This window comes from Pongo pygmaeus, chromosome 3 (assembly GCF_028885625.2).
Source record: "Pongo pygmaeus isolate AG05252 chromosome 3, NHGRI_mPonPyg2-v2.0_pri, whole genome shotgun sequence".
Lineage (NCBI taxonomy): Eukaryota > Metazoa > Chordata > Mammalia > Primates > Hominidae > Pongo > Pongo pygmaeus.
The window spans coordinates 41,311,797-41,333,335 of NC_072376.2; the positions used below are offsets into that span (position 1 = coordinate 41,311,797).

Below are 21,539 nucleotides of genomic sequence, written 5' to 3' on the forward strand. Positions count from 1 at the left end.
TCCCTTGCTCGCAAGAAGTTGTGATCCTTTGGAGGAGAAGAGATGTTCTGGTTTTTGGAATTTTCAGCCTTTTTGCACTGGTTTTCCTCATCTTCTTGGATTTATCTACCTTCGTTCTTTGATGTTAGTGACCTGTGGATGGGGTTTTTGTGTGGACATCCTTTTTGTTGATGTTGATGCTATTCCTTTCTGTTGGTTAGTTTTCTTTCTAACAGTCAGGCCTCTCTGCTGCAGGTCTGCTGGAGTTTGCTGGAGGTCCACTCCAGACCCTGTTTGCCTGGGTATCAACAGTGGATGCTGCAGAACAGCAAAGATTGCTGCCTGGTCCTTCCTCTGGAAACTTCATCCCAGAGGGTCACCCACCAGATGCCAGCCAGAACTGTCCTGTATGAGGTGTCTGTTGACCCCTGCTGGGAGGTGTCTCCCCATAAGGAGGCACGGGAGTCAGGGACCCACTTGAGGAGGCAGTCTGTCCCTTAGCAGAGCTCAAGCACTGTGCTTGGTAGATCCACTGCTCTCTTCAGAGCTGGCAAGCAGGAACATTTAAGTCTGCTGAAGCTGTGCCCACAGTGGCCCCTTCCCCCAGGTGCTCTGTCCCAGGGAGATGGTAGTTTTATCTAGAAGCCCCTGACTGGGGCTGCTGCCTTCTTTCAGAGATGCCCTGCCCAGAGAGGAGGAATCTAGAGAGGCAATCTAGCTACAGATGCTTTGTAGAGCTGCAGTGGGCTCCACCCAGTTCAAACTTCCCAGCAGCTTTGTTTACACTATGAGGGGAAAACCACCTACTCATGCCTCAGTAATGGTGGATGCCCCTCCCCCCCACCAAGGTCAAGCATCCCAGGTCAACTTCAGACTGCTGTGCTGGCAGCGAGAATTTCAAGCCAGTGGATCTCAGTTTTCTGGGCTCCATGGTGGTGAGATTTGCTGAGCTAGACCACTTGGCTCCCTGACTTCAGCCCCCTTTCCTGGGGAGTGAAGGTTGTGTCTGGCTGACATTCCAGGTGCCACTGAGGTATGAAAAAAAAAACAACTCCTGCAGCTAGCTCAGTGTCTGCCCAAATGGCCTCCAAGTTTTGTGCTTGAAACCCAGGGCCCTGGTGGCATAGGTACCCAAGGGAATCTCCTGGTCTGCAGGTTGCAAAGACCATGGGAAAAGTGTAGCATCTGGGCTGGAATGCACCATTCCTCACAGCACAGTCCCTCATGGCTTCCCTTGGCTAGGGGAAGGAGTTCCCCGACCCCTTGCACTTCCCAGGTGAGGTGACACCCCACCCTGCTTCAGCTTGCCCTCAATGGGCTGCACCCACTGTGTAACCAGTCCCAGTGAGATGGGCCGTGTACCTCAGCTGGAAATGCAACCCGGGCGTGGTGGTTCATGCCTGTAATCCCAACATTTTGAGAGGATGAGGTGGGTGGATGGCCTGAGGTCAGGAGTTCTAGACTAGCCTGGCCAACATGGCGAAACCCTGTCTCTCCTAAAAATACAAAATTAGCCAGGCGTGATGGTGCATGCCTGTAATGCCAGCTACTTGGTAGGCTGAGGCAGGGTAATTGCCTGAACCTAGGAGGCAGAGGTTGCAGTGAGCCAACATCACGCCACTGCACTCCAGCCTGGGCAATGAGAGTGAAACGCAGTCTCAAAAAAAAAAAAAAAAAAAAAAGGAAATGCGGAAATCACTTACCTTCTGCTGGGAGGTGCAGGCCAGAGCTGTTCCTATTTGGCTATCTTGCCAGCCACTCCTACAGTAGATTTTTATTTTGAGACAGGCTGTCATTCTGTTGCCCAGGCTGCAGTGCAGTAGAGCAATCATGGCTCACTGAAGCCTCCAGCTCCTGGGCTCAAGTGATCCTCCCACCTCAGCCTCCCGAGTAGCTACAACTACAGGCTCACACCACCATACCAGGCTAATTTTTTTTTCTTTTTTTTTTTTTTGGTAGAGATGTGCTTTCTTCAGGTTGCCCAGGCTGGTCTTGAACTCCTTGACTCAAGTGATCTGCAAAGTGCTGGGACTACAGGCTTGAACCACAGTGCCCAGCTTATTCCTGAACTTTTTAAATTATAATATAGTTAACAGAGTGTTAAATTACTGGAGATTGAAGAATAAGAGTGGAAAAAGAGCATTTGGTAATATCTTTTTTTTTTTTTTTCTTTTTGAGACAGAGTCTTGCTCTGTCACCCAGGCTGGAGTGCAGTGGCGCGATCTCGGCTCACTGCAAGCTTCACCTCCCGGGTTCATGGCATTCTCCTGCCTCAGCCTCCCGAGTAACTGGGACTACAGGCGCCTGCCACCACACCAAAAATACACTAATTTTTGTATTTTCAGTAGAGACGGGGTTTTGCCATGGTCTCGATCTCCTGACCTCATGATCCACACGCCTCAGCCTCCGAAACTGCTGGGATTACAGGCGTGAGCCACGGCGCCCGGCCTAGCATTTGGTAATATGTTGATGTTGCTGGTTTTGTTTTAGGAATGTGTTTCCCTCATGAATTCCAGGAGCACAGGTGGTTGGAAGGGCTCTCTTGACAGTGATTTCATAGCTCATCATCAGATCACAGCATAAGACTGAAGGCTTGACTCATCTTTCTTCTCGTCTTTAGTTTGCCCATTTGTAAAAGGAGAGAGATTTTGCTGGAGGATATTTGAGGACTCTTTTATCTCTAACATCCTGTGAGTTGCAAACATTATTAACTATTGTTACCTTTCATGACAGCAGGTAGTTGAATCCAAATTGCATTCTCTTTTCTAGTTAATGTGTTTCAGCCTTCTGCGATTTTGTATTAGACAAGAAATATATGGGATCCTCTTTTTCCTGACATGAGGGAATACAGCTGGTGGGGTAATTTGCATCTCTCTTGGGTACCTAGATATACTTTAACATCATCTGGTTTCTTCTGAAGACTTGAGGTGTCTGAACGGGATAGTACTAAAGTCACTGTTAAGTCAAGACCAGGCCAAGAAAAACTTCCTTTGTATCTGCAAAATAAAACACACAATGTTTTAATACTAAAGATTTTTAAGCCCACTCTATTGGCTAGGAATGGCTTTCTTATATCTTTTCTTTCTTTTTTTTTTTTTTTTTTTTTGAGATGGATTCTTATCCTGTCACCCAGGCTGGAGTACATGGTGTGATCTTGGCTCACTGCAACCTCTGCCTCCCAGGTTCAAGTGATTCTCCTGCCCCAGCCTCCCAGGTAGCCAGGATTACAGGCGTGTGCCACCATGCTTGGCTAATTTTTGTATTTTTTGGTAGAAATGGGGTTTCACCATGTTGAACAGGCTGGTCTTGAACTCCTGACCTCAAGTGACCCGCCTGCCTCGGCCTCCCAAAGTGCTGGGATTACAGATGTGAGCCACTGCGCCTGGCTCATAGTATCTATTTTGAAGTATAGAATTGCTGAGAGACCTTTAAACTCATCTCAGCATTTTGTGTGAATGTCTCCAGGATGCTTGCCATTCTGAGTTGAGCACTCCTTGCCCAATTTTTATTCCCCTATCTTCTCCGGCATCTACTTTCCCTCTGACACAGCCCCATACACTACAGGCTTCTACATGGCCATCTTTAATTCAATTCAGCAAATATTTATGGATGCATACAACCTGCCCAGCTCTGCGGTGGGTGTTAGGGATATAAACTTCAATATAATTAGGGACCTACCACATGAATTAACCACAAAGCACTCCTCTCGGTTATGTGAACAAATTGACCTAGGTTCGTAGGTTCGCTTAACACTGAACACTTAAAAATTAGAAAACCAATGCCTGAGATTATTTTCTTTTTTTTTCCACAGTTAATGAAAATTTCCTCACCTTGCTGACATTGGAAACTTTGTCGTGTCATGCTTTGTCTGATTCATGACAATAGAACAATTTTGTCATCTACAAGGAAGGACACTTCTATTTAAAATGTTAAGAGAAAACATAGATATTTATTTCCTTTCATCCAAAAGTGAAAACCAAACTGTAAACATATACATTAAAGGAAGTGGTGCAGATGTGGTTTGAATATATGTCCCCACCAAGTCCCAAGTTGAATTGTAATCCCCAGTGCTGGAAGTTGGGCCTGGTTGGAGGTAGGGCCTGGTAGGTCATGAGGGTCAATCCCTCATGGTGCTATCCTCCTGATAGTGAGTGAGTTCTCACGAGATCTGGTTGTTTACGTGTGTGGCACCACCCCCATCTTGTTCCTGCTCTCACCATGTGAAGTGCCGGCTCTCACTTCACCTTCTGCCATGAGTAAGAGCTTCCTGAGGCCTCCCCAGAAGCAGATGCCAGCACTGTTTCCTGTACAGCCTGAAGAACCGTCAGCCAATTAAACCTCTTTTCTTATAAATTACCCAGTCTCAGGTATTTCTTTCTAGCAATGCAAGAATGGCCTAAACTGGTGCTAACACACGATATTCATAAACACAAATAAAATAATGTGGTCTGTCAAGAGGCCATTCTGCCCACCCTAGTTCTATAGATGGGTAATTAGAAGGTAGATTTGACAGAAACATTATTCATCAGAAATCCATGTCAAGTTCATACGCTCTTGGCCTAGCTGGCTCCTGCTCACCAAATCAAAGTCTGAATAAAAGTTGGAAAAAAGTTTTAATTTGCCTTGATATATTTCTTCATGAGATAAAAGAAGATATAGCTAAGTATTCAATAGCAGAATAATTATATCTGAAATCACCTTGCTTTTCCTGAAATGTATTAAAGCTGCATTTTACAAGAAAGGACTTTGACTTCTAGTTTTGAGGGTCTATCTGAAACTGCCTTTGCAAAGTTATGACTGAGACAGCGAAAGACATCTAACCTAACTGACTCCATCTTGCTTCTAAACTTTAAGCTGTACTTGTTCCTTCCTGGGCATCTGCTGAACTAACTTTGGGAGGAACTTGTATAGTTTAAAACAAAAATGATAACACTCCTCTCCCGAAACAAACCTTCTTGCCTGGGGACAAGAATGCCTTTGTAGGACTAACAAATTAGGCACAAGATTAGAAATTATGGTTTAAGAGTAATGCAGCTGGAGGCTACAAGATTCTGGCCCTCCCTAAACTGCTCCTAACATCAGTGCTTCAGATATTTTGCAGACCCTGCACTTGATGAATCAGCTGGCACACCCAGATCAATAAACTGGCTCATCTGATCTTGTGGTCCCCACCCAGGAACTGACTCAGCACAAGAGGACAGCTTCAACTTCCCATGACTTCATCTCCAACTCAACCAATCAGTGCTCTCGACTCACTGGCTTTTCCCCACCCACCAAATTATCCTTAAAAACTCTGATCTCCGAATGCTCGGGGGACTGATTTGAGTGATAATAAAATTTTGGTCTCCTCCACAGCTGGCTCTGCATGAATAACTCTTTCTCTGTTGCAATTCCCCCACCTTGATAAATCTACTCTGTCTAGGCAGCGGGCAAGGTGAACCCACACATGCAATGAACCAGTCTATTTCTACAATGTTAGATTGTCTAAACTTTCACTGTCTCATAAGGTAGTCGCTAAGTCCAGGTGGCTACTGAGAACTTGAAATGTGGCTAATCTAAACTAAGATATGTTCTAAGTGTAAAATACATACTGGATTTTGAAGACTTAAATGAAAAAGAGAATGTAGAATACTTCAATATTTTGTTATATGGATTACATAATAAAATGATATTATTTTGGATATGTTGGTTAAATGAAATGTATTATTAAAAGAAATGTCATGTGTCTCTTTTTACTCTACTAGAATATGTTACATTCATGGCTTCCATAATATTTATTTTGGACAGCTCTGACTTATAATCTATTTTAAAGTACTTCAACAAAGTCAGTGTGATTATTAGTTTTCATCCATATTCTACAAATGGACATTTGAAAGCCAACATTCTGGAGACGGCTCTAACATTTCTTTAGAGATAAAGAAATTATAACAAAGTTTTTTGTTGTTTTTTTTTTGACAGGGTTTCTGCTCTTGTTGCCCAGGCTGGAGTGCAATGGCGCCATCTTGGCTCACTGCAACCTCCGCCTCCCAGGTTCAAGCGATTCTCCTGCCTCAGCCTCACGAGTAGCTGGGATTACAGGCATGCGCCACCATGCCCATCTAATATTTTGTATTTTTCCTAGAGACGGGGTTTCTCCATGTTGGCCAGGCTGGTCTCGCACTCCCAACTTCAGGTGATCCTCCTGCCTCGGCCTCCCAAAGTGCTGGGATTACAGGCGTGAGCCACAGCGCCCGGCCAAAAATATCTTTATCTCTAATCAATCCCAGAGGGCTTATGAGGTAGATTGCATTATTGTTACAAATAAGTACAGCTATATTTGGAGTCCTTCCCTATTGGAGAACTATAGTTCCCACACTGGCTTCAGGCTTGGTCACATGACTTGCTTTGGCCACCCAATGAAATGTGAGTGGCAGTGATATATACCACTCCAAGCAGATGCTTTAAAAGTCCTCATGTGCCCTGTCCACTCTCTTTTCCCTGTGCCACAAGACCACATGTCCCATACAGGGACAATTTCCTCAGCCTGGGCACTGGAATAAAGACAACATGGAGTAGACCCTTGAGGGATATGTACCCCAAGAGAGAAGAAACTTTCCCCAGAGAGAAGCCAAAAACTAGAGAAAGAGGAGGACGTGGGAGCTAGTATGGTGTTTGTTTTCCCTTAAGCCCCAAAACCACATTTAAGCTCCTACAATTTGGCAGATGAGGGCCAGGAGTTGATATAAGTCTTTGAGAGGGACTCCAGAACTGCAGGCAGTTCTACAAGGCTATCTGTATCTAATTTGCTCACTGCTGTGTTCCTAGCACCAAACAGCGCCTGACACACAGTAGGTGTTCAACAAACATTTGTTGAATACATGAATGAAGACCAAAGGCAGATGTCGATTTTGAAGGGCTTGAAGTTCTTATATATTTGGGGATGTTCTTAAAAAAAAAAACAAAAAACTCACATTACTAATACAAAGTTAGGTTATAAAAATGAAAATTTATTTAGAATTTCTTTTTTTTTTTTTTTTTTTGAGACAGGGTCTTACTCTGTTACCCAGACTGGAGTGCAATAGCATGATTTTGGCTCACTGCAACCGCCACCTCCCGAGTCCAAGCAATTCTCCTGCCTCAGCCTCCCACGTAGCTAGGACTACAGATGCGTGCCACCATGCCCAGCTAATTTTTGTATTTTTAGTAGAGACGGGGTTTCACCATGTTGGCAAGGCTGGTCTCGAATTCCTGACCTCAGGTGATCCACTCACCTCAGCCTCCCAAAGTGCTGGGATTACAGGCGTAAACCACCGTGTTCGGCTTCGAATTTGTTTAAAATCCAAAATATTAGCAGAGTTTTGGACTAACAAATACTACAAACATCATACAAATGTAGGTAAGTAACACATGCTTATTAATTAACGTTTATTAATTAATTGCCTCACTCACCTCTATGATACTTTTTTCCCTACATGTTTTAGCTCCAAACTGTTTGATCTTCTCTTCACGAGACGACAATTTTAGAATATTTTCCTTTTTTTTTTCAGCCCTTCCTAGGCTTATACAATCTTATCTTCTAAAGAGAGATCAGAAAGATCATTCAGTCTTTCCTTTAGCATGACTGATTTTGTTTTGTTTTGTTTTGTTTTGAGACAGAGTCACTCTGTCGCCTAGGCTGGAGTCCAGTGGCATGATCTCAGCTCACTGGAACCTCCACCTCCCAGGTTCAAGTTATTCTCATGCCTCAGCCTCCTGACTAGCTGGGATGACAGGTACCTGCCACCACGCCCAGCTAAATTTTGTAATTTTAGTAGAGGCTAGGTTTCACCATGTTGGCCAGTCTGGGCTGGAACTCCTGACCTCAATGATCCGCCTGCCTTGGTTTCTCAAAGTGCTGGGATTATAGGCATGAACCACCACACCAGGCCACATGATTGATTTTTAAAATTATTATTATTATAATTGTTTTTGAGATAGAGTCTCACTCTGTTGCCCAGGCTGGAATTCAGTGGCATGATCTCAGTTCACTGCAACCTCCACTTCTTGGGTTCAAGTGATTCTCCTGCCTCTGCCTCCTGAGTAGCTGGGACTACAGGTGCCTGCCACCACACCCGGCTAATTTTTGTATTTTTAGTAGAGATGGGGTTTCACCATGTGGGCTATACTGGTCTCAAACTCCTGACCTCAAGCAATCCACCCCCCTCAGCCTCCCAAAGTGCTGGGATTACAGGCATAAGCCACCGTGCCCAGCCCTGATTTTTAAAATTATTATTGATAATTTAGAAAATTTCATTTTAGATTTATATGATATTATTATTATTTTTAAAATTTTTTCCAAGATGGAGTCTTGCTCTGTTGCCCAGGCGGGAGCGTAGTGGCGTGATCTCAGCTTACTGCAACCTCCGCCTCCCGGGTTCAAGCAATTCTCTTGCCTCAACCTCCCGAGTAGCTGGGATTACAGACACCTGCCACCATGCCCAGCTAATTTTTATATTTTTTAGAACAGACGGGGTTTCACCGTGTTGGCCAAGCTGGTCTCGAACTCCTGACCTCATGATCTGCCCACCTCAGCCTCCCAAAGTGCTGGGATTACAGAGGTGAGCCGCCACACCCAGCCTATATAACATTATGTACCTCACATAACCTCAGCACCTCACTTGCTGTGGAAAGCTATCTAGGCCCCAGTAAAGCAATACAGTTAGGTTTCAGCCTCCTGGGGCAGCTTAGCTGAAACATAAGGTTATTAGACCTAAGAGGAGCTGCCAAACCAGCTTGGGGCCAAAGCATGGCAGGTGATCCTTCCCAAGCCTACTATGGGATGAGGTGAAACTATGGGCCACAAGGATTTATGTAAGTTTCCTTTTCTTTTAGGAAAATTTCATTTTGCAAGAGGAAATGTTCTTAGTAGTCTACAGAAGGATTGATTTCCCAGGTTTCTGGTTATTAACAGAAATGTTAATACCCCAGAAAGGTAATTTGGAATGTTTGTACTAGAGATGTCTTGGATTTAAGTATTATTTGGTGTGTTCTCTCTCCCATGCATGCATCAGGCTTGTATTTTCAGCTTTAACTCCTGCTCTTCCTTTATACGTACATACTCAACATATTAGCTATGGAAATACCACTAGTTCCCATGCATGCAAACAATATGCTTTCAGCCTATTTATATTTATGTCCATAGTCTAAGTTCTAAATACCCATCAAGAGCTTGCTCAAATGGATCCATGAAATTCTCCCTGATCTGCCATTCCTTTCAACTTTCCAAAAGCACTTGATATGTAATTTTTGACAGCACATGTTCCTTTCTTGTTTGCATTAGCTTCTGTGTCACAGTTTGCCTACTGGATTTGAAAGGAAGATTTAGCATTGTTTTTCATTGCCCTCTCAGTACCTAATTATGTAAATAGAAGTTTTTCCTGTATTTTCTTCTAAGAGTTTTATAGTTTTAGCTTTTAATGTTTAGGTGTTTGATCTCAAAAGGTATTTATTGAGCGCTCAATCTGGATTACCCAATGATGTCTTGCATATGACACCAAAAGCACAGACATCAAAAGAAAAAATAGGTAAGCAGGACTTTATCAAACTTTTGATACACAGACTTTTGTATATCAAAAGACATTATTGACAGTGAAAAGACAACCCACAGAGTGGGGGAAATATCTGCACTTCATATATCTGATAAGAGATTAATGCCAACAACATATAAAGAATTTACACAATCTAACAACAAAAAAACAAACAATCTGATTAAAAAAATGGGTGAATGACTTTCATAGACAGTTCTCCAAAGAAGACACAAATGGCCAGAGTAGGCACATGAAGAGAGGCCCAATATCAGTAATCACTGGGAAAATGCAAATCAAAACCACAATGAGATACCACTTCACACCCATTAGGATGGCTATAATAAACAAAGCAAAACAATCTCCAGGAAATAACAGTGTTGTTGAAGAGGTGGAGGAATTGGAATCCATGAGCATTACTAATGGGAATGTAAAATGGTGCAGCTGTTATGGAAACATAGTATAAAGCTTGCTCAAAAAATTAAACAGAATTACCATATGATCCAGCAATTTCACTTCTGAGTATGTAAAAGAATTAAAAGCAGGAGCATTTTTAATTCTTAGCAAACAGATATTTGTACACCAATGTTCATAGCAGCATTATTCACCATAGCCACAAGATGGAAACAACTCAAATGTCCCTTTGATGGAGGAATGAATATAGAAATTGTGGTCTATACATACAAGAAATATTATTCAGCCTTAAAAAGGAATAAAATCCTAACATGAATCTTGAATGATGAATCTTGAAGACCTTATGTTAAGTGAAATAAGTCAGACACGAAAGGACAAATATTGTATGACTCCACTCATATGAGGTAACTAGAGTAGTGAAATTCATAGTGTTAAATCAAGTTTGGCCTAAAGCTGCCTCCTTACATATTTTAAGTTTGGTCTAAGGGTTTCCCTGTACGTCGTGAACTATAACAAGTGGAGGTGTAAACAGACCGTAACCTATACTTATGCCAATCTCTGAGTTTTGGCTGATCAAATGTAGCCAACAGTTGGAACCATGTTGAAATAAGCCAAATGCCGAGCTGTAACCAATCTGGCTGTTTCTGTGCCTCACTTCTGTTTTCTGTAAATCACTTTCCCTTTTCTGTCCCTAAATCTTCTTCTACCACATGGTTGCACTGGAGTCTCTGAGCCCACTCTGGCTGGAAAGGCTGCCCGATTTATGAATTGTTCATTGCTCGATTAAATTCCTTTAGATTTAATTCACCTAAAGTATGTCTTCTATCAATAGAGACAGAAAGAAGAATGGTAGATGCTAGAATATGTGGGGAGGAGGATTAGGAGAGTTAGTATCTAATGGGTACAGAGTTTCTGTTTGGAAAATTGAAGAAGTTCTGGAGATGAATAGTGGTGATGGTTGCATAACAATTGAATATACTTAGTGCAACTGAAATGTGTGGCATTTGAAAAATGGTTATAATGTCAATCTTATGTATATTTTACCACCAAAAAAAAAAAAGAAACCATGTGATTACGTAGAATCATTGAGAGGGCTTTGGAGACAGCTTCTGTAATTCACAGGCCTCACCTCAGGCAGAGTATACCTAAGCAATCCTTAAAAACAAGGATTTATCAAGTTTAAGAAAATTTGCCAGAAATGAGCATCTGTTACTGTTGTCAACCAAACGTCCTGGGTGAGGGGTGACTATCTGGGCTGGTGGCATGGGGGTAAAATAATTTACCAAGACAGTTGTAGGTAAAGAAAGGCAGATTTCCATTCACCATGGCCAACATGGTGAAACCCCGTCTCTACTAAAAAAAAAATACAAAAATTAGCTGGGCGTGGTGGTGCACATCTGTAATCCCAGCTACTTGAGAGGCTGAGGCAGGAAAATCACTTGAACCTGGAAGGTGGAGGTTGCAGTGAGCCAAGATCATGCCACTGTACCCCAGCCTGGGCGACAGAGCAAGCAAGAAAGAAAGGAAGGAAGGAAGATTAAAGAAAATATGAAAATACGTTCAGAAGAGGAGGTGACTGCAAGGAAATACAAGCTTGCTGGAGATTTTATAGAATGGTTTTTGGGCTGATTGATAATGCCAAGGTAGCAGGGAGCTTAACTTGCATTCTTCTGTCAGTTGAGTTGTTTGATAAATTGAGGAATTTGATGATAAGCAGGAAGTTTGTGAGATAGGTATGTTATCCGTGCAGGAGGACTACATGTCCTGGGCAACAACAACAACAAAAAGCAGACCTATAGCTTATGTTCTTCCTCTATTTGTTTACACATCCTGGACCATGAAGAAAGGTAGACCTATAGCTTATCTGCTTTATCTCTTTGCTTTCCCCAGGTCCTGCCAGCCTGACTCCTTTTCCCTAATTAGGACTGCAAGCTTAGGACATTCTTCCAGAGCAGGTGATATGGTTTGGCTGTGCGCCCACACAAACCTTATCTTGAATTGTAGTTCCTATAATCCTCACATGTTGTGGGAGGGACCTGGTGGGAGGTAATTGAATCATGGAGGCAGTTACCCCCATGCTGCTTTTCTCATGACAGCGAGTCCTCATGAGATCTGATGGTTTTATAAGAGGGTTTCCTCCTCTTTGCTCTGCACTTCTCCTTGCTGCTGCCATGTGAAGAAGGATGTATTTGCTTCCCTTTCTGCCACAATTGTAAGTTTCCTGAGGCCTCCACAGCTCTGCGGAAGTGTGAGTCAATTAAATCTCTTTCTTTTATAAATTACCCAGTCTTGGTGCCCTGTGTCCCAACAGCTCTAGCCATGGCTGAAAGGGGCCAAGGTACAGCTTGGGCTGTGGCTTCAGAGTGTGCAAGCCCCAAACCTTGGCAGCTTCCACGTGATGTTGAGGCTGTGGGTGCACAGAAGTAAAAAACTGAGGTTTGGGAACGTCTGCCTACATTTCAGGGGATGCATGGAAATGCCTGGATGTCCAGGCAGACGTTTGCTGCAGGGGTGGAGCCCTCAGGGAGAACCTCTGCTAGGGCAGTGTGGAAGGGAAATGTGGGGTTAGAGTCCCCACACAGAGTCTCCACTGGGGCACTGCCTAGTGGAGCTGTAAGAAGAGGGCCAGTCTCTTCCAGATCCCAGAATGGTAGATTCACCAGCAGCTTGTAACTTGCACCTGGAAAAGCTGCAGACACTCAATGCCAAACTATGATGGAAGCTGGGAGGGGTCTGTACCCTGCAGATCCACAGGGATGGAGCTGCCCAAGCTGTGGGTGCCCACCTCTTGCACCAGCATAACCTGGATGTGAGACATGGAGTCAAAGGAGATCATTTCAGAGCTTTAAGATTTGATGGTCCCGCTGGATTTTTGGATTTGCTTGGGGCCTATAGCCCCTTCATTTTGGCCAATTTCTGTACAGAATCAGTCAGGGTGGTGGGAGAAATTATAACGATAAAGCTATAGGAAACAGACACAAACCTTCTTGGAATGCTGGGAGGTTTGCATAGCTTCAGTAAAAGATTTGACTGAAGGCAGCTGAATTCTCTTAAAAGCTTACATAGGAATGTAGAGGAGTTTATCTAAATAGCTTGTTTACTCATATGGTCCTAAGACTAACCTTTGATTATCTGCGGTGCATAACTGCTCTCTACTTGGGAGGTTGGCAATGTTAATTACCCTCTAGTGGTGTTTACTCAAGACCTTTGTCATTTAATCTGCACTAAATAAATGCGAACTTCTCTGGCTAATTGAGGCCATGGCTGCTGACTCTTTACAGCACCCTCCTTGGGGTCTGTGAGTGGCCCGGTCCCCTAGCCCGCTCTTTCACTGGATATCTGTGTCTGAGTGCATTTGTTCATCAGTCACTGGGTCAGGGTCTGTGGGTAGGACTTGGCACTCCCATTTGGAACAAGTGTATTTACCCAATGCCTACAGCTCCATTGTATCTAGGAAGTAACTAACTTGCTTTTGATTTTACAGGGTCATAGGTGGAAGGGACTTGCCTTGTCGCAGATGAGACTTTGGACTTGGACTTTTGGGTTAATGCTGGAATGAGTTAAGACTCTGGGGGACTGTTGGGAAGGCATGATTGTGTTTTAAAATGTGAGAACATGAGATTTAGGAGAGGCCAGAGTTGGAATGATATGGTTTGGCTGTGTTCCCATCCAAATCTCATCTTGAATTGTAGTTCCCGTAATCCTTATATGTCGTGGGAGTGACCTGGTGGGTGGTAATTTAATCATGGGGGCAGTTAGCCCCATGCTGCTGTTCTCATGATATTGAGTTCTCATGAGATCTGATGGTTTTATAAGATGCTTTTCCCCATTTTGCTTGGCATTTCTCCCTCTTGCCATCATGTGAAGAAGGATGTGCTTGCTCCCCCTTCTGCCACGATTGTAAGTTTCCTGAGGCCTCCCCAGCCCTATGGAACTGTGGGTCAATAAAATGTCTCTCCTTTATAAATTACCCAGTCTCGGGCAGTTCTTTACAGCAGTGTGAGAATGGACTAATATAGCAGGGGTCCCTTCCCTCCAGCCCACAGACCAGTACTAACTGTTAGGAACTGGGCCTCATAGCAGGAGGTGAGCACTGGGTAAGCGAGCATTACCACCTGAGCTCCACCTCCTATCAGATCAGAAGTGGCATTAGATTCTCATAGGAGCTCGAACCCTATTATGGACTGCACATTCAAGGGATCTAGGTTGCATGCTCCTTATGAGACTCTAATGCCTGATAATCTCTGGTGGAACAGTTTCATCCCCAAACCATTCCCTACTCCCGTCTGTGGAAAAATTGTCTTCTACGAAACCAATCCCTGATACCAAAAATGTTGGCGACCACTGTTCTAGAGAACTAACTTAAAGTCTTCATAAACAGTTTACTTAATGTCTTCTTTTCTTTTGTTTTCTTTTAAAATGTATTGTTGAGGACCTCTATTCCATATGGCACTATGCAGGAGACATCATGGAGAAAAAAGTGGTAGCAGTATAGACAGCGGTTAAACACAGACTCTGGATTTCAATGCCACTTTTATCCCCCTGTTATCTATGGGTGCATTATTTAACCCCTCTGCATCTCAATTTCCACATATATAAAATGGGCACAGTAATACTACCCATCTCATAGAGTTTGTGCTGAATATCTTCTGTTTGCCTCTCCAGATTTGTTCTCCACACTTATCCATCCTGTTCTTGACCCTGGGAATTTGACCTGCTTGGGCTGCTTCAATGAATTTACTTTCTTTCTGGCTTCAATTTGGATTTGGCCATTGGGGATCCCTGGTAGGAGATCAGAGGGAGGTAGGAATAAAGAGGTTGGGTTTTTGTCATTGTTGTTTTTAGAGACAAGTCTCCCTGTATTCCCCGGGCTGGAGTGCAGTAGCTTTTCACAAAGGCAGTCATAGTGTACTATAGCCTCAAACTCCTGGGCTCAAGTGGTCCTCCTGGTTCAGCCTTGGGAGTAGCTGGGACTATAGGTGCAGCCAGTTTTGAGGTTGAGTTTTTTACCCTGGCTTCCTCCTTGTAGGGATGCTGCAGGAATGGCTGCCTCCCCGACCAGAGGTTACAACTGCTGCCAGTGCAGCCCTCTCTACACGACTTCCTTTCTCTGAGTTTCCGTAAACATCCCCTCCCTTTACAACATGTGTTTATAACACAAAGCTGCCTGTAAAATTGAGCTGCAGACATAAATAAGCAAGCTGGAAGCTTGCATGGCTGAATGCTAGCAGCTGTTCCAATAGGAGAAGGCTACCAGGGGGCTAGGCATGCTCAAAATGGCGGCTCCATCTTCCCTTTTCCTTGCCAACCACGTGAACAGTAAGGAGCAGACAATGTGGAGCTGGTAAAGCAGAGAAGCCACTTGCATAATAGAAGACTAGGGTGGGACGGCCAACTTCCTCTTGCACTATGTAAATGTCTCACCTGGTCCAACCATTCTTTGGGCCCTGTGTAGATCAGATACCACCTCCTCAAGCCAGTCTATAAAACCCCTGTGTACTTCATCATGGGACCAGAAGACCCACTTGGGTGCCCCTCTCTCTCTGCAGAAGAGAAAGCTATTTTCTTTTCTCCTTCTTTCACCTATTAAACCTCTACTCTTAAACTCACTCCTGTGTGTGTCCATGTCCTTGATTTCCTTGGCATGAGGCAACGAACCTCGGATGTTACCCCAGACAACGATGCCACTTCACTGTGATGCCTGGCTTAAACTGGAGCTGGAGCAGCAGGGCTCCATCCACACCAAAGGCTACATGGGTTAGTTTGAGAAATGGCTGCTGGACAACCTGATCGTCATAACCAAGGTCTTTGTGAGTATCACCTTCCTCCAGATCTTTGGCATCTTTCTGGCCTGGAACCTCCTGAGTGACATCAAAGCAGTGAAAGGCAACTGGTGAGTCTGCCATGGCCATTGTCACATGTCTAGCCAATTGAGGCCTCTAGTGGGCACCCCCCCTCCCCCATGGAGGATGCTGTCCTACTGTGTTGATGATGGGCAAGGCTGCAGGAGGTATTTCTGCTTGGATCTGAGTTCTGAGTGGGGTTTGTATGTACAGGTGCACTGTCCACCCACAGAGAAATCCACTGTGGCTCTGCTGGGACTGCTTTTCCTGGAGCTGTGGAAAAGGAGGGTGTGCATGTATACACACACACGTACATGCATGCACAGGAGAGCCACCGTCTCAGCTATTGTTGGGGTGGCAGGCTCTCCAGAGGACTAGAAAGGGCATAGCTACAAGGGTACAGGCGGTCGGGCAAGGTGGCTCATGCCTGTAATCCCAGCACTTTGGGAGGCCGAGGCAGGTCAATCACGAGGTCAGGAGTTTGAGACCAGCCTGGCCAAGATGGTGAAATCCCGTCTCTACTAAAAAAAATACAAAAATTAGCCAGGCATGGTGGTGGGCACCTGTAAGCCCAGCTACTCAGGAGGCTGAGGCAGGAGAATCTCTTGAACCCTGGAGGCAGGGGTTGCAGTGAGCCGAGATTGCGCCACTGCACTCCAGCCTGGGTGACAGAACAAGACTCTGTCTCAAAAAAAAAATAAAAAAAAGAAAGCAGGTACAGGCCAGGTGGGGTGGGAGGCACTGTTGTGGAGGCATCTGTCTGTCTCCCCTTCCCCCACCCCATGCTGAGACACACTTCTCTGTGCATGGCTGGATGGGGCATGGTTTGGGGCCTGCTGTTGCCTGGGCCACTGCTTCCTGCAGCTTCAGAACTGTCATCTTTATTAGCTATACCTTGAGCCTGCCAGGAGTCCACCTCCACCTCAGTGTACTAGACTCTGTAATCAGCCCAAGAATTTTTTCCCTCTCTCTCAGCATGCCTCTCAGGAGCAAACAGGATAATGGCTAGAAACTACTCAAATAAACAAAACTTTGAAAACCAGGGAAAAAAGTAGATTGTAAAATTTCTCCAGGACCCAGACAGATAAATGAAAAGGTGATTTTAAACAATTCCCTTGAATTGATTGTGGTGCAAAGTTGAGTTTCAAGTGTCAGGGAGAAGCAATCTGATCTCCAACTTTCAACCACTAGCCATTACAATCCCAGTGAGGTCCATCTCCTGTGCATGTTGAAATTTATAAGAAGATGGAAGAGACTGGGAGATAGACTCAGTTTCTGAAGCTCTAGAATATATTTCTAGTATACATATATTATTTTATGTCTAGTAGCTAAGTCTCTGATACATTTTCAAAAAAGTAAAATTTGACATAACTATGTAATCTTTATAAAATAATTATTTTATTTTATCTATAAAATAAATACATGTCAAAGATTTTGTGTAGCTCATTAATTAATGAGGGGACTGGGAAGGCTGTTCACACTGATTCAATGGAGAAGTCAAGATTACAAGTTTTTTCCTTGTTTTTTCCTTTTTTTTTTTAAGAGAGAGAGTCTTACTCTCTTGCCCAGGCTGGAAGGCGGTGGCATAATCATAGCTCACTACAGCCTTGAACTCCTGAGTTCAAGCAATCCTGGCTAGGACTACAGGCTTGCACCACCATGCTTGGCTAGATAAAAAAAAAAAAATTCTTTTTTTTAAGAGACAGGAGTCTCATTATGTTGCTCAGACTGGTCTTAAACTACTGGCCTCAAATGATCCTCCTGCCTCAGCCTCTCAAAGTGCAGGGATTACAGTAGTGAGCCACCACATCCCATTCAAAGACTACAAATTTATATAGAATAAAGGAATATTGAAATGAACTTACAAATAGAAACAAAACTGGATTTTTATATAGGAGTAGATAGGTAGAAAAGTCAATTCAGTCTCCACTTGGCAGAATTTATTTGCATGTCTATAGATGTGGTAGGCAGAATAATACCACCCTTCCCTCCCTCTCATCCCAAGAAGTCCACATCCTAATCCTCAGAACCTGTGAATTTCTTAAATTACATGACAAAGGGGAGTTAAGGTTACAGATGGAATTAAGATTACTAATCATCTGACCTTATAGGGAGAGTACCCTGGGCTATCCAAGTGGGTCCAAAATAATCACAAGTCTTTAAAAGTGGAAAAGGCTGGGCCGGGCATGGTGGCTCACCCAGCACTATGGGAGGCTGAGGGGAGCGGATCACCTAAGGTCAGGAGTTTGAGACCAGCATGGCCAACATGGTGAAACCCCGTCTCTACTAAAAATGCAAAAAAAAAAAAAAAAAATTAGCTAGGCGTGGTGGCACATGCCTGTATTCCCAGCTACTCAGGAGGCTGAGGCAGGAGAATCACTTGAACCTAGGATGTGGAGGTTGCAGTGAGTGGAGATCATGCCACTGCACTCTAGCATGCCACTGCACTCCAAAAAAAAAAAAAAAAAGGGGGGGGGGAAGAGGATGGCAGAAGGGGGAAGAGGATGGCAGAAGAGAGTCGGAGGGGGCTGTGCCTATAGAGAAATGTTCAGAAAGATGCAACATTGCTGGCTTTGAAAATGGAGAAAGGAGTCCAATAATCAAAGGTGAGCTCTAAATCTGGAAAAGGGAAGAAAATGAATTCTCCACTGGAGCCTCTAGAAAGGAGTGGAGCCCTGCAGAACTTGATTTTATCCCAGGGAGACCTGTGTGGGACTTCTGACCTTCAGAACTATAAGATAATAAACTTGTGTTATTTTAAGTCATGAAACTTGTCATAATTTGTCACATCATCAATAGAGAGGTAATAGATAAGAAGTAGTTGCATTGCTATCATTTATTTACAATTTAAAGAGTTTAAAACATAGCCTAGTCAAAGACAAAGATACACTGATACAGCATCAGATAATTCCCAGTCTTCAGCATTCCACTGAACGTGCACCCATTCTAAAGTCTTAAAGTTTTTCTTACATTACCAATTTTTAAAGGTAACAATAATTTTCATTTCTTAGTTAAGACTTCATGCTCAAGCTATAACTGCAGAGCTTATGGAGCTTACTTTTCAGGCAGCAAATAAAAGTAGGAATGTATTACTAATGAAATGAATGACTTAGCACTTAGCAATTGCAAAGATACCCTATCCAACCACAGAATTATTAATCACTGATGGAAGCAGAAATGAGCAAATTGATGACTTGATGGTTCAGTAGAATCCCCCTTGAAAACAGGGGGAGAGCCAAGTCATCAATAACTCTGGAATCAATTCTTGTTTCATCAGCCAATTTCTAGCCAAATGGAATAATGGCCTCTTGGTAGTCAATTGCTTCAGCTTCGGCGTTTGTGTTACATTTGGATTTTCTTACCTTCAATTAAAATAAGTTAGGTAACACTTAGGAATTCACCCTGACCCTATGGAAGGAGTGTAGCAGAATCAATTTTTTTTTTTTTTGCTGTACCTGGCGTCCATACATTGTTCTTATTATAGCAACACACAGAGTGTCAAATGAGGTTCATCCAGTTACCAGCTGCGAATCTGTATCTGTATGGGTCTGCAGCAACCTCAATTCTTGCCACCTCAGAAGAAAGAATTCAACCGAGAGGCAAGTAGCAGAAAGGAATGAAAGGAAGTAACGTATACTTGGAGGAGGGCCAAGTGGGCAACTTGAGAGATCAAGTGCATGGTTTGACCTTTCAACCTGGGGCTTTGCATGTTGGCATACTTCTGGGATCTTGCATTACTCCTCCCCTGATTCTTCCCTTGGGGTGGGCTGTCTTGCTTGAGCCTACTCGCCCAACTCCTGAGATCTTATCAGGAAGCTGCTGATCACCAGTTTCAGGTATTTTCTATCTACTAGGAGACTGCCCTTCCCTGGTGCTTACTGTAACTAATTATTACTCTAGAGAGACAGTTAACAACAGCCCAACCATCCCCTGATGCTTACCCAACACTCCTGGTGTGTGTGGGGATGGGGGTGGGGTGCCCTTTCCTGTCCTCCTCATACTATGCTAGCTACCTGCTGTAATGATCTTGCATACATTCCCTTCAAAACTCTCCATTCAAACAAGAGTGAGTGAATGACCCAAGCATGGTCAATCTGTCTCTTAAACTAAATGATTGGTGTAGAAATTTTTATGGGACCAAATTTGATCCAGTGAGAATCAAGCCTGGCTCATTAAATTGAAAGTATCAAGCAAGAGGCACTTTCTACAGGCTAGTCTTACTAATCTGGTGGTATATGGACTAAAGTTGAAGAAGAATCAACTTGACAATGAAATCAACTCAGAGAGAAGCAGAGACAAGAACACAGTTTTCTTTGATGTCATTTGGGCTCTTAAACATATGCATGTCTACTAAAACATTGTCTATCTCTGATCTTTTCAGAGTAGTCATATTATTTTGCCTTTTGTCCCCCATAAGTCTGTTTGGGTTTAATTTCTGTCTCCTGCAATCAAGAGAGTCCTGACTAAGACAACCATGTATACTTGAGAAGTTATCTCATTGCCAAGAAGAATGATCAAGGAAGAAAGTAAAGAAATACAGTAGGGGGCTGGGCGCAGTGGCTCATGCCTGTAATCCCAGCACTTTGGGAGGCTGAGGTGAGTGAATCACCTGAGGTCAGGAGTTCGAGACCAGGCTGACCAACATGGAGAAACCCTATCTCTACTAAAAATACAAAATTAGCCAGGTGTGATGGCACATGCCTATAATCCCAGCTACTCGGGAGGCTGAGGAAGGAGAATCGCTTGAACTAAGGAGGCGGAGGTTGCAGTGAGCTGAGATGGTGCCATTGCACTCCAGCCTGGGTAACAAGAGCAAAACTCCATCTCAAAAAATAAAAAAGAAAAAAGAAAGAAATACAGTAGGAAAACAGTAGGAAAAAAAGACAAATTCCAATGGTTAGAAACAATAAAAGAAGAGATTCAAATATTATCTATACATTAAACAGAACACAAAACATAAAACTATTAATGATACTTCTTGCAGAAAAAAATGATAGATGTCATTGCATTCAACAGTTAAAACCAATCATTAAAATATCTTACCAGAACCAAGTATCTTGGCAAAGTGGCTTCAACTTCTTCTACTATGGCATCAGTATATTTTATATTGTATCTAAATTGCTTGAAACACTGTCCGATATCTACATCAACATTTATGGCTTTGTTTGAAACCTGGGGAAATGACACAGAAATGGGGAAAATACAGTCTGCCTTTGAAATGCTTATGCTTTAGGGGAAGAACAAAAGAAGAAGAAAATCTAGCTATCGGTAAAATTGAACACTGTAAGGATAACTGTAGTACAAATCTAACAAAGTTGTTACCTTCTGATTTTTATTCATTCAAAACAAATGATTACTTCTTAGAAGCCGTTTTAAAACCTCCATTATAGGCTCACATTTGTGGTCTTTATTAGCTTATATTCAGCACATCTGAGAATGCAGAAGAAGCAAACAGTGAACTCGAAAGGATTCCATTATTAGACTAATATGATTAAGTTGATTCAGTCAGCAAAAGGAACTCAACTTATTAAAAAGAGTTTTAATGGGGAGTATCATGTTTCAATAATCAGGCAGGGAAACTATGGACCATTTGGAAAGCAACCTGGTTTGTGCCCCTTTTTCATTTGTCTTCATTTGGCAGATTCACAGAGTCATGGCCTAACAGTTTCTACTTCAGCTTGGGGTCTAAGGTTGCAGGACAGATTGTCACACCATCCTTCTCCTGTATAGTCGTTTAGTATTTTTATTCAGCTTTGAAAGG

At 43.3% G+C, this 21,539-nt stretch overlaps 1 long non-coding RNA gene across 2 annotated transcripts in view; it reads right to left on the minus strand.

Annotated features, from left to right (window-relative positions):
• The window catches only part of LOC134739408 (uncharacterized), a 26,645-nt gene continuing 5,106 nt past the window's right edge, over window positions 1-21,539 (minus strand). Inside the window, exons 2-4 of one of the 2 annotated variants that reach the window (XR_010126034.1) lie at window positions 20,822-20,950; window positions 7,408-7,534; window positions 1-2,975 (exon numbers count right to left, since the gene is read on the minus strand). This is a non-coding gene — a long non-coding RNA (uncharacterized LOC134739408). The remainder of the gene's footprint in view (window positions 2,976-7,407; window positions 7,535-20,821; window positions 20,951-21,539) is intronic. The other variant, XR_010126035.1, reaches the window with a different exon arrangement.